This window comes from Nilaparvata lugens, chromosome X, assembly GCF_014356525.2.
Source record: "Nilaparvata lugens isolate BPH chromosome X, ASM1435652v1, whole genome shotgun sequence".
Lineage (NCBI taxonomy): Eukaryota > Metazoa > Arthropoda > Insecta > Hemiptera > Delphacidae > Nilaparvata > Nilaparvata lugens.
Window position 1 is genome coordinate 65572004 of NC_052518.1, and position 20020 is coordinate 65592023.

The 20020-nt window shown below is 33.5% G+C and overlaps 1 protein-coding gene across 1 annotated transcript in view; it reads left to right on the forward strand.

Annotated features, from left to right (window-relative positions):
• The window catches only part of LOC120354350, a 33153-nt gene that overhangs the window by 7788 nt on the left and 5345 nt on the right, over nucleotides 1-20020 (forward strand). The gene's annotated exons all lie outside the window — the stretch shown is intronic.

Sequence of the window (20020 nt, forward strand, 5' to 3'; positions counted from 1 at the left end):
AATCTGAACCCAAAAACAAGGCTGGGTGAGGTAGTGGAACAGAGGAGGGGAATCGGTTTGCTAGCACAGATTTGGTTCACAATCCTGCCTGAACCATGTTTCACGAGTTCATCCGAGTGTAACCGAACGTAGCCGAGGCAAGTAAAGCATTCGGTAGACCTCGGAATAAATCGTGAGTATTCGTGATATGGATTCAGTATCACTGCCATCTTGAACTTAACCAATAAATTCAAATTTGGTGGCAGTAAACAGTAAAAAAGCGATGAACAAGAAGTAGCCTAAGCGTGACAGTTTTGAGGTTATACGGTACGTTTTCGGGTATACACTGTATACAAATACAGTTGTGATAGATTTCACTGCATTTTTCGTTATATAAATTTGTTTTGCGTGTTGAAGAATATAGTAATTTCTAGTGTGTTTCGTGTATTCGTGAGTATTTCTAATTAATATGTCCATTTTCTTTTAGTGATAGTGTGATTATAATTTATTGTGTTAGGTTCCGTAACAGCATTTTGATGAAGAAATATGAATAAGGTTCAGTATTTGTTGAAGACAAACATTATTAATATTGAGGATGGGTGTGAAATAAAACATGATGGTAGAGCAACTCCCGAAGTAAAAATCAAACAAGAAAAATATGAACAGGACAAAAAATCTATATTTGTAAAAAAATATATTTAATCATTGGGGGATAATTCCGTAAAATTATTATTGATTACCTTTACACTTGTTTATGCTCAATACTCTATATCCTCTTGACCTTTCTCCCCAATAGATCATGATGTTGAACCCCCAAGCTAAAAGATCACGAGCCACTACTGGTCTCTATGTATTAATTTGAGTGATAATTGATCAATTTTGAATATAACAATCATATTTGCATTATCTCTGGTGAAATGTTTTTGTGTTGCACCATAACTTTGAATTAAATATGCTGTATCAATATTACGATGTCTACCCATAGTAAAATAATCTCTTATTTGAGGTGTGTGACTAAGTTGTAAATCATCGAATATGACAAGAGAAAATTGTTGAATTTTATTCGGGTGGAGAATTCTCTCGGGAATATCATTGACATGAAATTCAATACCTTTCATTTTTGAAAAGACTTTTCTTAAAAACAAGTACTTATCTTGATATTGACTTTTAGTATTTAAATAAATATGTTTAAATCTCAATCCATTTTTGGAAAAAATCAAGTTGAACAATAAATTCGTTTTACCGCATGCAGACGGTCCTACGATGAGAATTCTAGCGTTATGTGGTATCAATGTACCATTCTTACACCATACAGGCTTTTCCTCTTGTGCAATTAACTTATTGAAATTTACAATGTTGAGTTTGTTCATGTTGAGAAAGTGAGATATACAAACAGAACTGTTTCATGTGTCTGGTTCACTTGCTAATGAAGCGTTTCTAGGTGACACACATACATGTACTCACCCATTCAACATCTAGTCACCTTGTGCCACATGCTACTAGCACTTCTCTATGACAAAAATGAGAAATGAAAGAGCGAACATTCAATTCAAGTTGTTTTTATTTAAAAAACACACACAATGTAAAGAATATTACAATGATTATCATTGATGTGGATGGATAATTATATAATGTACATTATTTACATCATATGATCTTACTCTAATTATTTACAACAAATGTGGATAGATAATTATAATGTACATTATTTACATCATATATGATCTTACTCTAATTATTTACAACAAATGTGATTCGATAAAATTATACCATGTGATCTTACTCTAATAATTATTTACAATCTTACCCTAATAAGTTCTCTCGATTTATGAATGATGGTTGTGGAAATCCAATCCATTTCACAAGCAACTTATCCTTATCTTGTCTCAATATTTTTTCTATCAAATAAACATTTCTTTCAGATTCATTCAAAAGTGTTTTTTTAATTTCTTCTTGATAAAACCTACCCTGTATTATCTCACCACTAAGATCTTCTAATGAGTAAGTGATAGGTCTTGTGGGATGTATGCTCACAATTCGGAAATATTCGGATGACCAATTCATTAGATATTTTTTATCAAATATCTGTTTCTTTTTAGAAATTCTCACAATATCACCTAGCTTATATTTTGGTTTCAACACTTTTAATTTGAATCGTCTATTAAATGCAGAGTTTAGTGATTCTAAAACACATTTACGATGTTTTCTAGTTACATCTTTAGGTCGCATTCCAATGCTACTGTGTACTGTATTGTTATAATCATCTACAATATTTTGTAAGTTATTAACCCAGTTTTTACTCCCACGTTCAGTTAAAGATCAATATATTTTTGATTTTATTGTACGATTAAATCTCTCAGCGATACTAGCTTTCTTATCAGTAAAAACAGAATAATGCTTGATATTATACTTATCTAACAAATCTTTCACATGCTTATTAAAATACTAATTCCCTCCATCTGTCTGGAAAAAACACATATGTTTATTCTTACAAATAATGGGTTCGAGTGCATTATAAACACTTTGTGCAGTCTTATTCTTTAAAGGTATACAATAAGCGTACTTATGAAGACACCTAAGACACCTAACTTGGTAAAACAATTAATAACAACTAAAATATAACGATATCCTTTATTGAATTTAGATAAGCTACCCATCTCAATCAGATCTGATTGATATAAATCGTTCTCATTCTTCAACTCATATCTGAATGAATGAAAGTACTACATAATTTCGCTCCTGGGTTTTGGAAGATTTTGTGTTATAAATAGTCACGGATAAGTACAAATTTTGAGTTTATTTCATTATTAATTGTTTCTTGATCACGTTTTATCATTTTGTTCTAGATTTTAATTCTTAATTCTATTTTAAAAAGCCAAACACCGTTTAGAGGTTAGTTTGAGGTTAGGTTTTCGAGATTTAAAAATAAACATAGATAGTTTACTTGACTAAAATTATAACCAAATTAAAATCCTATCATTTATAAATCATTTATTATTATTGCAAGTAATATAATTTCTTAGATAGGAAGATGAGCTCAAGTAAAACACCGAAGGTTAATAATAGAAATGTAAACATTGCGGGAGTACTTACGCGTTCCCAAAACCAAAATTCAAAAACGCCAAAACCAAAAACCCCAGTTCTTCAAACTACTTTAGCCGAAAAAGTTGCTCAACTACCAAGTAGCCACACTAATTTAAAAAACCAATTAGAAGTAACTTTAAAAACGTCTGAGGAAGAAAGGTTAGGGATGGTAGAAGAAATTAAATCTTTGGAACTGATTATAAAATTACAAGATGAAGACCATAAAAAAGAAATACTAAATCTAAAAAATCAATGTAGTCTAATGTCGGAGGAAATAAAGAAACTAAAATCTAAATTTGATAATACTAAATGTATGATAGAACCTCCGTCCAAATGCAAAAAAATAGAATCTAACCTAAATGATGGGAAATGCTCTGAAAATGGTCGAAATAAAACGTACAGTGAGGTTTTGAAGACAACAACCAAAAATATAGCTGAGGGAAATAAAGATAGGAAAGGGAGAGTTCTGCTACTGACGTCCAGTCATGGACGTGATTGCAGTGATCTCCTTGATAAAAGATTAAAAAATAAATTTGATGTCCAATGTTTTTTCAAGCCAAGTGCATCAATTAATGCAGTTGTAGAGTCAGCTAGGGAACAAACTAAAGACTTTGATGAAAATGACTATCTAATTGTACTGGGTGGCTCAAATAATATAAATGAACCTAACTTGAATCATCTTCCTCAAGTAACAGAAAAAATCAAGGAAATTGTGCCACTCAGCAAAAAAACAAACTTAATAATAAGTACTATTCCTAATAGGTTTGATAGGCCAGAATTAAATGAAGCAATCAATTCGACAAACAAATCAATCCATAATACAATCAACAGCCTAAAAAATAAGAATTCTAAACAACTGGAGATTTGTTTTCTAAATGAAAGGCTGAAAAGACATAACTTCACTAATCATGGGTTGCATCTAAATCGATCTGGCAAAGTAATCTTTTGTAATAGATTGGCAGAGCTGATTGAAAGCCGTTTGCAATCCTCTGGTTTAAAAACAGTCAAAAAAACAAATAACGATTTTTTAGTAAATTGGCTCAAAACAGGGAAAGGGAAATAGCTACAAATGCTAGAGATAGAGTAGCACAAGATGGTAAGGTTTTTAGTATTTATCATCAAAATATTCAGTATCTACGCAACAAAATTGACAGATTAGAAGTATTTCTTAAACAGGAGGATCCTGACATTGTTATTTTCACAGAGCATGGCTTAAAAATAAAGGAAATAAATCAAGTTAGGATTCCAGGTTATTCACTGAGATCAGAATTTTGTAGAATAGCTCATAGAAGTGGTGGTGTATGTATATTCACTAGCAATGCTAAACATACCCAAACTTATGAACTGGATTTTGTTAAGAGATTTTCTGTTGAGATGGATTTAGAGGTGACGGGACTAAGGTTAAAAATTGATGATCGATTTGAGGTAGTAGTGTTAGGTATCTATAGGTCACCAAATGGAGACTGGCAAAAATTTTGTGAGCTGCTCCATACACTTTTGGAAATTACAACCGCTCGTTTCACAAATGTTATAGTAGTAGGAGATTTCAATACCGATTTTGCCAGGCAGGATAAAATGACAGAGGATATTAGAGATATTATTAATATGAATAATTTAGAAATTAAGGTCCACGAATATACAAGAGTAACTCGAACTTCACAGACAATTATTGATAATATCCTCACAAATATAGAAGGTTGTAATGTCAGGTTAGGTAGCTCAGATCTATCAGATCATAACTATCAAATTTTAGATGTTAAGTTGCAGGGCCAGAATCCAAGCAGAAAAAAAACTTTTGTGAAAGAAATTCAGCAATATGAGCTAGGAAATATAAATTGTTTGAAGCAGAAACTGCTTCAAGAAAATTGGAGTAGTGTTTATAACAGTCGTAACCTAAATTACAAATATAAGCAATTCATTGATACTCTAAGATTTCACATTAGTGTATGCTGTCCAATAAAAAAAGTCAAAGTAAAAAGTAAATTGAACAAAGTAGATGAATGGATAACTGAAGATATCCTTACTCAAAGAAATATTGTTAGGGAAGCTTATGAGGAATTTAAATTAGTGAGGGATGTTCCGAGTGAGGTCAAATACAAATGTCTAGAGAAAAACTATGCAAAAGAAGTGAGGAAAGCTAAGTGTAAGAAAACAGCTGAAATATTAACAACTAGTACCAATTTTAACTCTGCTGTTTGGGACGTAATTAATAGAAATAGGAGAGCAGCTCAAAAGGATACAGTTACTAATGTCCCTAGGATAATCGATGAACATGGAAATTATATGGATGATAGTATAGACATTTGTAACTTTTTCAATAAATATTATCAACAGGTTGCATATAATCTCCAAAAGTCACTGAACACTAATACTTATAATACAACTACATTACATGCTGAGCCAATTGAAAAGGTATTTAAATTTCATCCATTATCAAGAGATGAGTTGTCAAGAATAATAAAAAATTTGAATAACAAAAAACAGTAGATTGGATGGGGTCTCAAGCAAAATTTTAAAAGAATGTGAAAATGAATTACTGGACCCTTTATTGCATCTCCTTAATACTTCACTAGAGCAGGGTATTTTCCCTGATGATCTGAAACAAGGAAAAATTTTGCCAATTTTCAAGAGCGGTGATTCTGAAAGAGTTGAAAATTATAGACCCATTAGTATTCTAAATGTAATAAGTAAAATTTTTGAAAGAGTAGTTTTAAATAGGTTATTGATGCACCTGGAAGAAATTAATTTCATATGTGATGAACAGCATGGGTTCCAGAAAGGGAAATCTACTAAGACTGCAATAGTATCCCTTGTTGAAAGACTAATAGATATAATAGATTCAGGTGAGAAGGCAGCCGCAATATTTCTTGATTTATCCAAAGCTTTTGATTGTGTGAACCATAGAATATTATTGGAAATACTAAAAACTGTAGGTGTGAATGGTATAGAACTAAAATGGTTTGAATCATATCTCATAGGTAGAAACCAGTGTGTTGAGCTTACCAAGGTGGATGGGAATGAAATAGTAAAAATTAAATCTCAAAAACTGGAGGTCCAGGCTGGAGTACCTCAAGGCTCAATTCTGGGTCCCTTACTGTTTCTGTTGTATGTGAACCAATTACCAAAAGAGTTAAAAGATCACAGAGCTCTGTTGTTTGCTGATGACACATCGCTTATCTTTAACAATTATTTATTAGATAGTCTAGAAATAAATGCTTTTACTGGAGTACAGTCAATTGTCCAATTCTTGAAGCAAAGGCAATTAACAATAAATAGTAAGAAATGTCAATTCCTACAATTCAAAAGTAAATATAATTCAGTAGAGGATAGAGAAATAAATGTGTTTGTAGAGGAAAATGAATTAGACCAAGAAGAGAAAGTAGCATTCTTGGGAATTTTATTGGACAGGAAATTAACATGGCATCCTTACATTGAGAGGATATGTAATAAGATATCATCTGGGGTATTTGTCCTGCGGCAGCTTGCTAGGCTGAATGATAAAAAACTACTGTTAACTGCTTACCATGGACTTATACTATCTCATATTAGGTATGCTATTTTAGTATGGGGTAATTCATCTCAACAAAATATGGACAGAGTGTTTAAGATTCAAAAGAAGGCACTCAGATGTATAGAGAAAGTGAATAGGTTAGACTCTTGTAGGCCTTTATTTAAAAAGCTTGGTCTATTAACTGTGCCATCTTTGTATGTATATGAAGTTGTAATGCATGTGAAAAAGAGTGGTGTGATCCAGAATTCAGATGTTTATGAGTATAATACGCGAAACAGAGCAGATTATCATATAATGAGTCACAATAGTAGGTTATTTGAACAAAAACCAGATTATATTGGTAGGAAATTTTATAACAAGCTACCTCATATCTTGAAAAGTAATGATGATTTGAAGATTTTCAAAAAACAAATGAAAAAATATTTAGTTGATAAAGCTTTTTATAGTATACAAGAATTCCTTTCAAACCTAAACTAGGTTGAACTACTTAGTGTTAGAATTATTATGTAATAACATGACTTGTCTTATACTCCATGACTGGAGTCTTTAGGATGTAATCTTAAAAAAAAATAAATAAATAAATAAATAAAAAAAAATAAAAAAAAAATCTACGTGTGGAGTAATTTACACGTGCAGCAGAGTGAAGCTCTGCTGCTAATTTTGCTCTAATATTACTCATTCTTCTTCTTTGTGTGAAGACACGCTTGAAACAGAATTCGATGTGTTGGTCACTACCTCGTTACACACACACTGATCTGTGCCATCAGTTTGCTATTTTGTAGTGACCGAATGGTAATGTATCGATTCCGTTCTCTGCAATAAAGCGCTTGTCATCGAACGGGCTTAAACAAACCTTTGCACATTCAATTTGATGCATGTTATGATTGAAGGATCTCAACATATTACATTTTTCTATATGTTGGAATCGTTCAATCAAACATTTCTTATACAAGTCAAAACTAAGTTTTCTATTTTTCACATGTGTCTTCACACCTTTTGCTACACACTTATTTACAGTTTCCTCCTTCTCATTATTTACAAGATATGAATATAATTTCGCCCGTAATCCCAGAAAAGATTTTAAAGGAATTGAAGCTGCCTCATCCTTAAATTTCCCTACAACTTTATTCCTCTCATTCGTGCATTCGTGCTCAGCTGGGTAATTTGAAGTGTCAAACAATTCTAGATTTTCTCTTATCAGTTGGTAGACGTCGGGTGTCTCCAACGATAAGAGGAAGCTATCTGTATCAGTCATACAAAGCTGGATGCGTTGCCATGGTATGATTTTTTGCAATTTACAATAGAAAAAATCATACATATGTAGTTTACTCAAATCCAGGATGCAGAAACCTGTATAGATTGGCTTATTCATTTTTAGTTCCAACTTTCACAAGAAAACCGCAATCACATCCGAACTTATTATCTGCCAGCGTTTACATAGGGGATTCGAAATGTACTTATCTAGACGCTTGGCGTCTGTGATAATTTGAACATTACATTGATGCCAATTTCCCTGTATCGATTTTCCGAAGCATAAGTTACTCATCTGTTTAAAAAAAGAGACTTCAAATTTCTTTTTTGCGGCTTGCCTATTACAGGTATTGAACTCAATGTAGTTCTTCAACCAAGGCAATTGGGAAAAGCTAATGACGCGATGTACCTTTGTTAATTGCAATCCGAGTTGAAGGTACAGTTTCAAATTCATGTAATGAACAATGTACCTCTCTCGATCAAAAAGTGTGTTCATGAGTTTTTAGTCAGAGTTTGACCGTTCTCATTGGTTTGGTACTTGGAGAACAATTCGCTAGGAGGAATTTGATGAAGTGGAGTGAGAGGGAAATTGGCATGCATATCATGTAACTCCTGTGGGTACTTGAGATCACATTCAATTACATAACCAGTTTCTGATTCACTCTCCAAATTTGTAAAGTCAAGAGCATGGATTTCTTCCTCTGAGAGGAACTTGAAATTTCCATAAGGTAAGAATTGATTCATAGAGTGGGCATACAAAGAATTACAATCTATATAAAGCAAATAGTTACTTAGTTTTGTGGTTTTTAGTTTCGTATGTGTCAGGGATGTGTTTGTTATTGGCTTCACAATAACGCTTGCCAATAAACGAAACACCACCGCGCATTCCTGATTCAAACAATAGATGTATATCGGGATCACTAATCAATTGGAGTTCAACCCGGGTGAACTTTAACATACAATTCCAAGTGTAATGAGCAAGCGAAAGAAAATGAGTCACATCGAGGCCATATGACCTAAAAAGCGTTGACCTCATTTCTTCGAAAACCTCAACTAATAGCATGATGTCTAGGCACAGATAGAAATCATGATACTCGCCGAGAGATTTCAACTTGAATGTTGAGAACACTCTTTGTGCATGCTCATATTCTTTGGGGGAGAGGGGTGTATCATTAAGATCATTATAAAAACATTCTATCGGAGGGAGAGAAGTCTCAGCGAATTTTTCAGGGCAAGATATGTACCAATAGGGATATACTCCTTTTTTCAACAAGAGTTGCCTTTGTTCGAGATCGGGGTCATTAAATACTGAAAACAGACGTTTGAACTTCGATTCCATATCTGTACTATCTACCAAGTTGCACACTAATACTTCTAAAGATTCATTCATAAATTTATATGAATCTAAAAACTTGATTTTTCCCACTGTCAATGTCAAAAATCTTTCTGATGTATTGGCGATACAGGAAATTTCATTTTTACATTTTCCGAGAGCTTTTAGAATAAAATGACTGTCAAATCCGCTAAAATTATGGAAGTAACAGCTAATTGTATTGTCAGTTCGGGTATTTAAATTACACGACACATGAGCAGCACATAAAAACTTTCCATTTTCATGTGCATGATGATTGTATACCTTTGTGTCTGTTTCGGTAAAAACTTCATCGCAAAGGCCGCACTTATCAGCATTTTGAAATTTGCATTGCTGACGATCACTTAAATGCTCCATCAGAATTTCACATTTTATATCTGCACTCAATAAATCGCCCAGTTCGATTATTTCCTTGAGAAATTTCTCCATGATCTTTTCATTGATATTACTCGATCTATAGAGTACTGGGCCGTACGCAATATCTCCATTCACATCAATTACAACGAAACAATACCCGCACGGAATATGACACACCATTTTCTTGGTGTAACTTCTAGTAATAGGTACATCCTCAGATTCGTTACCATCCATATTCACAACAAATGTTTCCAAATCCGCGTGGATTGTATACTCTTTCTTCAAAGTCGAACCTAGTTTTTTAAATTTGATTGTCTCACCATGTTTTGGGTATGAAGTTCTCTGAGACTGGAACTTTGAACAAAGCTCTAGATGTCTCATCAAATTTGCTTTCCCATCACAATTTTTAGATTTGTTTGTTGTAAATCTATGAAAACAGAAATTACAAACATCTACTTGATGAGCATTTTTCGAAAGGTGAGAAAGAAGACGTGACAATCCGTTTTTCCCGTTCGCAGTGTTAATTAAACAAAAATGAGTTTTTCCTGCATTGCCTTTCAACATTAAAAGATTAATTTGGTATTTACGCATACGGAATATGCTTGTTTGATAGGGGAAAAACTTTTTGTTGTCATACGCGATAACATGAATTGCGATGTCTGTATTGAGAATTTCAAATTTCTTTATGTCGCGATCGGTGGTTGGGAAATTAACTCCGCGAGTGTTCAGCCTGTGAGCAAATTTGCTCAAATATTTCACCATTAAGTGACTGTTATTCGGTTTCTGGTGAAAATAGGCTAGAACACTCCACAGAAAACACTTTTTATCAGAAAGATTTTTGACATTGATAACACATGTCTTATTCTTGATGAACTGGGGTGTTTGAATATAACTGCTTGTGTATATTGGATTATATCTAATCACATTTACATCAAGCAAGTCGATCTTCTTCAACACCCACCCACTCCCAAATCGAACAAAGTTATCGAATGAACTTAAAATTTTCCTAACTGCTAACATAAATTGTTCATCCAATTCGTCATAACTCTCCAAGACATTCATGCCTATGGCCGAGTAGCTATGAAGATTCACAATGGATGAAACAGCTTTGGATTCCTCTGATTCTAAAACTACCATCTTATACAATAATACATTTAATACTAAAAACCATTTAACATTTCCTTCGAAACGTGCAGCGTGTTCTCTTATTATCTCGAAAACACGAGCTTTCGAGTTTTGAAGCACATTTTCAATGTCAGGTGCTACGTTTTCGAAGGAAATGCGATGGCGAATTGCTCGCAAACTCACGCCTCCAACCCTGTGTTCTCTGCTATGCTCCATCTCTGCTACTAGCGGGTTACTGAAAACAAACAAAGAATATATTACTATGGCACAGAATTAGATATAAAAACAAGTAAACATTAATCTAAAAATCAGTTGTGATTTAACAAGCTGCAAGTACAGTGCAAAAAAAAAAAAAGCTATCACAGGATCAGATTTTCATGCATGAACGATTGAGGTTATTAACATTTGATAATCGTTGGAAATTAGAATCGAGTCTGTTGTCACCTCAAAATATGGCTAAACAGGGTTTTAAATTTGTGCGAGCACCTGACGTTGTTCAATGTGTGTTCAGTGTGTGAACAGACGATCCTAGTAAGGAACATGAACGATGCAGTCCAAATTGTGGATGGCGCAAAGAAGATAATATTTCATGTGAAAAGGAGAATTTTGATAATAATATTCTATGACAATATGAAGAACGACTTTTAACTTTCCATCATCCAGAACCATTCAAGCTCTCGGTATTTATTAATAGAGCAGACTATTTTGCAATAAATGGATACTTTTTACATGAGAAATCATATCTGCAATGTGTATATTGCAAATATATTATTGAAAATCCTTATGAAAAAGTGATACATGTTCCATTTTGTATATATAAAAAGATGAGCTATAATGGAAAAGAAACGACAAATGATGAAAAAGAAGATGCTGTGGGAAAACAAGCTGGATATTGTACAATATGCACTCTGTTGTAGAAGTAATTCCCAATCAGAATCGAGATATAGTGATTCCTAAGCGCATTGTAGTAGTATCAGTTAAGATGTATATTCGAGTTCATGAATATGATGATTACATTGATATTTCATTTGAATTGAGCATAAATTGTTTTATGAAATCAAGAAATATAATTATTTGAAGTGATTAGGTTGAATGCATGCTACTATCTAATAAATACTTTAGTGAGAAAAAAACTAATTTCCAATAGATGTCTTTGTATTACATGCATGCACAATGTGATATTAAATGATTAGAGTTCAGTTAAGATGTGTATATTATAATGAATACTTTTTGAAATTCAACTGATCAAGCTTACTAGTTGATTAGAGTTCAGTCAAAAAATTGAAGAAGATGAATATTTTGATTTCATTATTATGATGCTTACATATTATTTGCACTAATCATGCATTTTTTGCTATAATATTGAAGTGATGTGTTAAGAAAATTACTGATTTAGTTGATAGTTATATTGTGATATTAAATGATTAGAGTTCAGTTAAGATGTGTATATTTTGAATTCGTGAATACTTTTTGAAATTGAACTGATCAACCTTACTAGTTGATTAGAGTTCAGACAAAAAATTGAATAAGATGAATATTTTGATTTCATTATTATGATGCTTACATATTATTTGTACTAATCATGCATTTTTTGCTATAATATTGAAGTGATGTGTTAAGAAAATTACTGATTCAGTTGATAGTTATTTGTTGCAATGAAAGAGTTTGCTTATTAATTTGATGTATGCATGACTATTGGATTCTGCAAGAAATATTATTTCAATAACTGATATTACTCACTTTGTGTAGAGAATGTCTTGTCAATCTGATGATATCAAGTTGAGATTATGACAATAATCTGTTGATCACAAGTAGTTGATAATCTGATGTAGAGAATGTCTTGTCAATGTGATGATATCAAGTTGAGATTATGACAATAATCTGTTGATCACAAGTAGTTGATAATCTGAAACAAATTATAATAAAGTTACTAATCATAGATTTTCATTTAACAGAAACGTATGTGTGAGAACACCTCCATGGCTCCGCTACTAGAGGAGGCAGCTGCGCGGGATGATGATGATGATGATGATGATGATGATGACTTCATCGCACTCATCAATAAGCCATCACCAAAACCGTGGATGCCTCTCCGCGAGCTGGCAGAGGATGTTCCACATACTATCATCTCCATGCGAGAGGAAACAAACCATCATGGCAGATGAATTATTTTGAAAATTAATATCGCTTCTACAAAGAAAATCTCTGAGGTATACCTGCCTCAGAGATTTTCTTCCATAATTTCGCCTTGTAAAGTTGTTAAATTTAATTCTAAGTGTGAAAATTTAGGAATAGTAGTGAAGCATATAACCGCTACATGGAGTGACATTAAGATTGTTAAAATGTAACAATCTTATTCTCATAGCATGTAGCGGTTATATGCTTCACAAGTAGTATATAATGTAAATATTGTAGTGTTTGATAATAAATTGTAATATTGTTTTTATAAAAAAATTGTTCTTAATTCTCACCTGTTTGTTGTGTCAAAGAAGAAGATGTAGAATAGTACACTGTTCACGCAAGAATAGATCCTCTTGTAACTGAACACTCAATGAATGTAGAATAGTAATGCTCTTGTACAGTCAATGAGTGTTCGCTCACAAGAGAAGCTATTTTATAGTTGCTGCTGCGCGCGCACACGCATGCACCACATGTCAGTCTTGACCTTGTTGTGAGATTCTCCTCCATCTGTTTGCGCTATACACTCACTATAGATATTGCAATCTATTTTTATCAGTATGCTTACAACACTTGAATGGAGAAGTTGTGCAATGAAGATAATCGTATGGAGAGTTTTATTTGTTCTTCTCTTTATAATATGTTGTGTGAATATGCTATTACTTTTCCATATTGCTTTGAAAAAATATGATTCAATGCAAAATGATAGTAAGAGAATATTGGAATCTATACAAAATGTACGAAATAAGATTAGGGATTTGGAAACACCTCAATTGATGCAGGAATCACTGCTAGTAAGAAATCATACATTATCTTATATCAAATCATGTGTCAATTCATCAGATGCTTCTCTCAATGTTAGTCTAAGACATTGGTATAGATTTATGATTGATGAACGTTCAATTCTTTGCAATTTCTACAAAACTTACAACATACTTAACAAGTGTGTTAATAAGACACATCATGATGATAGAAAATTGTATTCCCTATTGATTAAAACATACCAACTTTGTAGTAATATATAAAGCACATAGTGAGACAATTTCTTTGTCTCTTGATTGAGGTTAAGTGTTTGATTAATTAACCTCAGTCGATGTTCAACTATTGAGTTGAAAGGTAATGAAAAATGGTATGTAGAAGAAAGTTATCTTCTAGAAAACGAGGGAGAGGAATCTTGAGTTCGGCTAGCAAAATTGTCAAAGGTATAGCGGGTACTGCGGGGGACATTACATCAACTATTATAAATAAATTAATAAACGCATCACCTGAAATTCACCTCCCGGGGGGCTACCAGTGGTGTGGCCCGGGCACGAAGGTTAATGAAAGGTTAAAGAGAGGGGATCAAGGTATAAATTCATTAGATAGAGCCTGTAAGGTACATGATATAGCATACACTCAAAATAGTGATAATAAGTCGCGAGCGATTGCAGACAGAGCTCTTGCAAACACAGCATGGGAAATATTCAAGAATCCAAAATCATCTCTAAGTGAAAGAGTACTTAGTTATCTTGTAACAAACGTGATGAAAGCTAAAGCTGGGTTTGGCGGTGGTTTGAGAAAGAAGAAGAAGAAGAAGAGCACAAGTTTTGGAAAAACTCATAGCAGCTCGATAAGGAAAAAAGCTATTGCTCAGTTGAAACAGCATATTGCAGGTAGAGGTTACTATTTGAAACCATACCCTCCAATCTCGAGTGGTGGTCGTATTTTGATTGGGCCCAACCCCACATCCTCCTCCTCCTCACCATATGGTGTAAGTTTATTCCCAAAGAAAAAAGGAGTTAAAAAACGTAGAAAGACAAAGAAGGTGAGAAAATGAATATTGATGGTGAATTGTCCAATCACGATCTAATAAAATGGTGTAAATTATTACAAATTCCCCTACGAGGTGTATACATGATAGATACATTACCTAATAAAATTCTAAAAAATGAGAATTGTATTGTTAATTTAGACACTCAATCCGGACATGGTACACACTGGGTTGGTTATAAGAAACGAGGATCAAATGTTTACTATTTTGATCCAATTGGTAATTTACAACCACCTTATGAATTGAATAAATATTGGAAAAAAGAAACAGGTGTAAATATTTTTTACAATGTTGAGCACATGCAACCATTACATACAAATATATGTGGACACCTTATGCTCTTGTTTTTTGCGAACCAGTTGTAATCCAGTATTTGTACCGAAAACATATAAGATGGTTGTTATTACATTATGATCTAGATCAAGTGATCTCTATGAACATTTGCAAGAAATTCTTGATTTGGATAAAAATAAAGAATGGGAAATTGGATTGATTAATTTCTGTACTTACAATAGCATTGCAAATGTTATAAAAGGTAAAAATTCTACCTTCAAATATGGTGATAAATTAATTGATCTTGATACGGGTGCATATGAAGTTGATGACATTATATAAGCTTTGAAGAGTAAATTGAATAGTGACGAAAAGAAACTTAATATAAGAGCTAACACGAATACTATGAAGCTCGAAATTCGTTCTGATAAGCCTATTGACTTTACATCATCTACTTCAATAGGAAAAATGCTTGGTTTTGATAATGTTATATTACAACCAAATAAATGGTATTATTCTCAGCACTTAGTTAGCATAACAAATATTGACTCTATTGTAGTTGAGTGCAATATAGCCTGTGGGAGTTACTCCGATGGCAAACAGAAACATATTATATACGAGTTCTCACCTAGAGTACCTAGCGGGTATTTGATAAATGAAATGCCTAATCTGATAATCTATATGCCTTTAAACACACATAGAATTCAAAGCATTAATGTAAAGGTAACCGATCAAGAAGGATCGTTTATTGATTTCCGAGGAGATATAATTACAATTAGACTTCACATTCGTGAAAAACAAAGAACTTGAAATGGGATTCCTTGTTTTCAAACCTCGCACTAGCATTTGCTCACAGAAGCTCATTAGAGACTCGAACGTGATAGAGTCAACACCTAAAAAGCTATGTGCTATATCAGCGAAAAGCGCGAGAATATTGGAAAAGTTGGGATTTATAGTAGATTGGCGTCATGTACGGCGCAGCAATTAGTGAAATTCTTGATGTTGAATCTCAACTCGAGTTCTATAATGATATTACTAAATTTCAGTTCCATACTCATACAGTATATTCGGGTCAAGAAATTAAACCTTCAGATTAAGCTCGCATCCATGTGGCTTCTATGGATCAGTACAGTCTTCCATGCAAATCATTTATATTTATTGAGGGGGAGGTGAAGTGTACAAAACCAGCTGCGAAGGCCGGGGATGCTCCGATAGAAGCTAAGTATATATTATCCATTAACCTCATTGGAAATCTCTTTGATGAAATTTGATATGAATTGGCTGGACAACAAATTTCTAAATCAAGACTAATTGGATTGACATCAACAATTAAAGCTATACTAGTGAAAAATATGTTTGATAAGAACACATATCACTTGGCTGGGTTTGACAGAGCAGGATATACACTGAAAGATAATAAGTTTACATTCTGTGTGCCTCTTAAATTAGTTTTACCATTTTTTGAAGACTTTCAAAGAATAATTTTAAACTTGAAACAGGAACTTGTATTATTAAGATCGCCAACAGATCTCAATTGCATCGAGTCTACAGAAGCAACAAACGTTAATATAAAAATAACGAAGCTTCAATGGAGAATTCCCTATATTACTTTAGAAGATCATGTGAGGTTGAAATTTTTGAGATTGCTCGATGCTGATACACCGCTGGAGCTGAGCTTTCGTCATTGGGAGATTTCAGAATTACCAAATTTACAAAATAGCACTGTTCATTCTTGGACAGTAAAAACTGCATCCCATCTCGACACACCAAATAATGTTGTTGTAGCGTTTCAAACAGATCGTAAGAATAAAATTAATAAATCAATCTCGGAATTTGATAGTTGTAATCTTCAAAATGCAAAGGTCTACTTGAACTCTGACTATTTTCCTTATGAAAACCTCCTTGGTAAACAAGAATTGATGTACCATATGTTTTTGGATTTTCCCTCAGCGTACTATAACCATAGTATCAATACTGAGCTTGGAACAGAGATTGATTTTGACACATTTTGTACTAAAACACCCCTGATTGTAATTGACTGTTCACATCAATCTTCTCATTTGAAATCCTCCACAGATATTAGAATAGATATGGAATTTAAGGAAGCTGTACCTCCAAATACTTCCGCTTATTGCATTTTAATCAGTGATCATATCATGGAGTACACTCCTCTCACTTCCATGGTGAAGGAAGTTCAGTAATTTCTCGATAGAGCACAAGCTATATAAGTATTGCATTTTTCAAATTTTACTCATTTGAGGTTTTAGCTTTGATCGGTTAACATCTAGAATGTCTTCTAATTCTGAGAAGAAAACACGCTCTATCGGGATACAGTGTGATCTTGATAAGGAGGAGGAGGAGGAAGACAGCATCTTCTATGACTCAAGATGTAGTACACCTATAATGTCTTCTAATTCTGAGAAGAAAACACAATCTATTGACACGCAGTGTGATCTTGACACCGAACAAGACTTCTTCTACTATCACTCAAGATGTAGTACACCTAAACCACAGGAGGAGAATGGAGGAGGAGGAGGAGGAGGAGGAGGAGGAGAAGGAGGAGAAGGAGGACAAAGGAGGACAAAGGAGGAGGAGGACAAAACATCACAAGAGGAGGAAGAAACACTCTCCTGTAAAAAATTTGCAACAGTCGACATGCATTGGTTCAAGGGAAATTCTAATCAAATTATCATGAAAGAAATCGGAATCGTAGATCAGGTAAATAGCTTTGTTGTGTTACATTTCAAGTCGCCATTTGCAAAGTCGGAATTGAATGCTAAATTGCGTAAGCAAGTAACATGGGCAGAGAACAATTATCACAAAATACGCTGGGAAGATGGTCATTTTATTTAAACAGACGAATTATTGATATCTTATCTTGAAGGATATGATAAAATCTACACAAAAGGTACAGAGAAAGCTAAGTTTCTTAGTTTTCATTTATAGTTTTTTCATTTGCTCATCATGGACCCGTGCAAGTGGATGCAAGCTGATAGTGAATTGGAAATGAGGTTAGAACAGTGTATTGATTGGTATGATGCCTGTGAAATTGCAATTAAACATTCAACTCATGAAAATCATCATTTGGTGAAACAACTAAAAGACATTTCCTTAAACACAGTGAATTTGAACGATATAAATGATTATCTATGCTATTACAGACCCCATAAACTGTCTGTTAGTAAACTAATAAAAATTGAAGAGGAAGTGATGAACAATTGTAGTGAATTGTGTAAATAAATTTCTAGTGTATACTCGATTGTTTTCATTTTCCATTGTACCTGCAATGTCTAGGTTTAATCGTTCAGTATTGCTTTGTTAGTTGAGCTGTAAAGATCTCACATGCATTGAAGCTCAATGCTATAAGTGTGCAGATACAAGTAGTTTCTTATCACGTTTTACCTGTACATACACTCAACTGAAAAATATGGTTGATTGTTATAGCTTTTCAAAGTTCAAGAAACTATCTCGTCTCTTGATGACAATTTCATTAGATCATTTCATTGATCTAATTGCAAAGAATATTAAATTTTCAACGGGTGATGAGGTGAGTGATCTTGCATTAACAAAAACAGAAAATCTTCACTTTCCAATTCTATCTGAAATTTTTGAATTACTGGATATATTAGAAACCGGTCATTTCCATTATGGTTGTTCAAATAATGATGAATCATTAGCTATTGTTAATAATTCTAATGATCTCTGGAAATGCTTATATGACATTGCCAATAAAAAATGTAAAAGATCATAGTTCGCTCTCTAGAGAGTTTAAAGATACATGTGTATTTGGATATACAAGTTCATTCTATGCATTAGTTATGATTGAGGAAACATTAAAAATATAACGTTTGTTGTGTGTACAACCCATTGTCAAGAACATGTTTCAGTTAAATCTGAGAGTAAGATATTCATTTCACTTAAATTCACTTAAGTTCGTTTCACTTGAATCTGTCAGTAGATTGCCTCTCTCTCTCTCACATATCTCTCTCTCTACTATTAATCATCAAATAGACCATGACTAAATGTAATTGAGCATGACTGAATGTAATTAGCCATGACTATATTAACTAGAGCATGACAAGAGAGAGAGAGAGAGTATCATCGTTATCATCTTCCTCTCCTTCTTCTTCCTCTTCTTCTTCCTCTTCTCCTTCTTCTTCTCCTTCTTCTTCCTCTTCTTCTTCTTCTTCTCCTTCTTCTTCTTCTAGAGAGAGAGAGAGAGAGAGAGAGAGAGCCTCTTCTAAGGGGGCGGTGGAGGTGGTGGGAGAGGTGCGGGAGAGGTGCGGCAGGAGCGGGGAAGGTAGGATGGGTGCGGGGGGAGGGGGGAGGAGGGGAAAAGTCGTAAAAAAGCTTCCTGGTTTCGGCAAATAGATACTACTAATAAGATCATAAATCATGCAAAGGAAGTCTACTATAAAGGGAAAATTGATAATTGTAATAACAACAGCATGAAGTTGTGGAAGTGCATAAACGAAGTTGTAGGTGAGGCCAGTATCAAGGAAAAGAGTACTGAACTTGATGCTCACTCCCTCAACAATTATTTCACAAATGTGGGTAAATTACAAGCTCAAACTATCAATATCCCTGATAATACTGGTGATCGATTTCCTGCAATACAGATCGATAACACGTTTTTTATGAGACCAACTTGCCCAGTTGAAGTTGAGGCAACTATTAAAAATCTAAAGAACAACTGCAGTCCTGGTATTGATGGTCTAGGTAATATTACGCTCAATAAAATAGCCAATTTTATATCTCAACCTCTCGCTTTCATTTCTAATAGATGCTTTGAGGAGGGATATTTTCCCGAGCACCTCAAATCAGCCAAAATAAAACCTCTATTCAAACAAGGTGACCCGACTAATCCCTGTAATTATAGACTGATTAGTCTTATCAGCAACCTTGCTAAAATAATGGAGAAACTAATAAAGTCAAGAGTTGTTTCTTTCTTGAATCTTAACAAAATAATCAACAAGAACCAATTCGGTTTCCAAAATGGTAAAAGTACATCTGACGCTCTAATAAAATTCATCAATACTTTATCTGATAAAATAAACTCCAATAAAAAAACTATTGCGGT